This window comes from Vigna angularis, chromosome 10, assembly GCF_016808095.1.
Source record: "Vigna angularis cultivar LongXiaoDou No.4 chromosome 10, ASM1680809v1, whole genome shotgun sequence".
In the NCBI taxonomy this organism is placed as follows: Eukaryota; Viridiplantae; Streptophyta; class Magnoliopsida; order Fabales; family Fabaceae; genus Vigna; species Vigna angularis.
The window spans coordinates 11,741,820-11,745,105 of record NC_068979.1 but is presented as its reverse complement, the minus strand read 5'-3'; the positions used below and the strand labels follow the sequence as shown (position 1 = coordinate 11,745,105).

The 3,286-nt window shown below is 34.4% G+C and overlaps 1 pseudogene; it reads right to left on the bottom strand.

Moving 5' to 3' along the window:
* Nucleotides 1-892: 892 nt before the first annotated feature.
* LOC108334861 (uncharacterized) lies at nucleotides 893-2,368 on the bottom strand (annotated as a pseudogene).
* Between the last annotated feature and the right edge of the window lie 918 nt (nucleotides 2,369-3,286).

Below are 3,286 nucleotides of genomic sequence, written 5' to 3'. Positions count from 1 at the left end.
GATTAAACAATGTTGAAATCGTGACCCCCCTGCACGACTTCAATGTAGAAGGCAAAAATGATACTGATAATCGATTACGACACTTCTGTAATCGATTACCAATGTTTTAAGTGTGCAAGAACCACCCTGGTAAGCGATTACAAGCTTGTTGTAATCGATTACCAGTGTGTTTTGGTTGGTTTACGAAAATTATTTGGCAGTTTACATATTTTATCTATTGTTTGTGTTATACGAAAAAAGAAATTGTGGTTGTTATTTATTGAATGGAGACAAATTTGAAGAAAAGAGAAAAAAATATTAATAAGAAATATTAGTAGTAATATATTAATAATCGATTTGATTACAATTGGGTAAGATTAAGAAATAACTAATGACGAAATGGACAATTTCCCCTATGATAACCTTCGTTGCGGCAGTAAGAGCATTTTTTTGGCTTATCTGGATTAGTTTGATTCATTTCATTAGGAATCCTATTTGTATATGGTCTTCTAGATGCCTTGCGTCGCATTTTAGGATCTTGATTTTGGATTGAGTGAAATTGTACTTCATATGCCTTGAAAATGTTGTTAAGACTGTACATTGGATCGATTACTTGGGTTAGTGGGATATGCGAAAATCCACAGACAACAATGACATGATGACATGGGAGACGAGTAACCTGGAAGTGACCACAATCACATCACCATTCATTTAGCCTAACCTTATAGGAAAGTGGAACAAGGCGGTATTGGTGAGGTGTTGAAATTTCCTGAACATCAAATTCAGAATTTTCACGGTTGTAGCGATGAACATGACAAAATGTGGATTGTTGTTGATTTTTCCTAATGATGTCGGCTATTTGTTCAGGAAATTGGTGGCCTGCTTGTAGCATATAGTTCGCCTTTAATCCTCGTTAGACAAACCATGATTGTGTCATCTCAAATGTTGTTCTGATGAGAGCACATATTGGTAATGAACGTGCTCCCTTTAAAATGGAGTTGGTGCACTCAGCAAGATTAGTGGTCATATGTCCATATCTTCTCCCTCCATCAAAAGTCTGAGACCATTTTTTTAATGGGATTTTATCTATCCAATCAACTTGTTGTGGGTATTGGTTTCTTAGTACAGTAAGTTTTGCAGTGACAGTTGGTTGCCTGACCTCGTAAGCTGTAATGATGTAATAAATAAATAAAGTTTAGAATAATGTTACAAAATTATAAAAGTAAAACTGCATTAAAAATGTTTGTAGTAGTACCTAAATTGATTAATTGGTTTTTGAGGTCATGATTTTTGAATTTGTTGTTGAAGTTGGATGCTAGATGACGTATGCAATAAACAGAGTTCAAACCATCTTGTTCCCAACTAACTTCTTCTGATCTTAAGGCCGACAGGATACCCTTTCCTCTGTCACTGATGATGCAAATATTTTGTTGAGGGCAAACATGTTCTCGACGTAGTTGAAAGAACCATATCATGGCCTCCTTTGTCTCACCTTCTACAATGGCAAAGGCCAATGGAAAAAGATTTCTATTGCCATCTTGAGCTATGGCGGTGAGTAAAGTTCCATGATATTTACCCGTTAGAAATGTACCATCAACTTGGAGAATGGGTTTACAGTATTTGAATCCTTGTATGCAAGGACCGAAAGACTAGAAAACTCTCTCCATAATATAGCAATTATTGTCTGTTTGTCCATCAATCTGCACTGGAGAACTAGTGCATTGTAAAATTGTACCTGGATTTGCATCCTTCACGGCATGCAACCACCTTGGTTATAAGAGTCTTCCCAGTCTCCAAACTCCATAGCAAGAGCCTTTTCTTTAGCGATCCAAGCTTTTCTGTATGACACAGAATATCCGAATCGAGCTTTAATATCTACAATCAAACTCTTGATTGGAATGGATGGGTTTGTCCGGACTGAATTTGATATGATCGCGGCAATGTGAGTACTATCAAGATTTGTATGATCTTGAGATAGTGTGGTTGAGAAACACGAATGTTGTCCGTCGATATTCTTGATTTTCCAATATTTGCGGACTTTGCTATAAGCTGCCCTCAAACGCCATTGACAACCGTTGTTGTATTCCACACAACGAATAACATAAATGTTAGGTTTCGATTCAACAACGGTGTATTTGTAACCGTTGGTGATGTGATAATGTTTGATTGAAGCAATAGTTTCCTCCTTTGACTAGAACTGCATACGCTCATTCAACTCTCGAATGACATGTTCAGATGATTGTGTGATGTGATCATCGTCATTGTTGTCATCGTGAAGTATGTTATCTAATTCATCATCGGTGCTGAATTCATCAACATTATCTAATATCAAAGGTTGTTCGTCAATGATTTACGATGATGAAGATGGTGCAAAGTTCCACGATGCCATCAGGAAATAGATGTGTGGGACAAAAAATAAGATTGAAGTAGAATGAGATTTGTTGGTAGTGGAATTTGGATGAGAAGATGGATTGCTGAAAGATTGATATATATATATAATGAAATTTCAAGTGTGAAGGTTACCTTGTGCATTGTAGGTGTTACGGTTTGAAGTAGGGAAGTACCGGGCAATAAAGTAGTGTCATATATGTATAGGGTTGCATGCATTCAGTAACTTATCAGTTATGTATAAGATTACATTTATTTGATTCCGTATAAAGTAATAGGCAGTGGTATGATATATCATTTAATTTTGATTAATTGTTTTTTGTATTACTTATAGATGTTGAGAGAATTTTTTTTTACTTGTTAAGAAATAAATAATTTACTATTTAGATTATGAAAATAATTTAGTATTTGAATAATGTCAAATTTGCAAAAATAATATTTTTGAAATATAATTTAAATTTAAAAAAATGGGAAAGGTGAAGTCATGCAGGGGTGCACGACTTCACCTAATGAAGTCGTGTACCCTTCCCACAACTTCACTTTTCCGATTTTTATTTTTATTTAAATCCTTTTTATTTACAAAAATTAGTTTTTAACTTTAAAAAAATGCTTAAAAATTCAAAAATAATTTTAAAAACTTAGATACATTTAATTTAAAAAAAAATTATTTTGGGCCATGTATAAGGTCTTATAATAATTATAATGATAATAACGTAGTGTTTGGATTATTAATTGAAGTATTACATATGTACTTCACCTTAGGCTTTAACCTTTCGTCTTAGGTGTTCTATTCATTATGCACGCTTTCCTATTCATTATGCATGCCTCTCTTCACCTCTGCAGAATTAAAGATTCCTTGACGTTGCACCACTCATTTGTCATAGTTGTTGTGCATCCCATCTTGTCAAGCACATGAAGT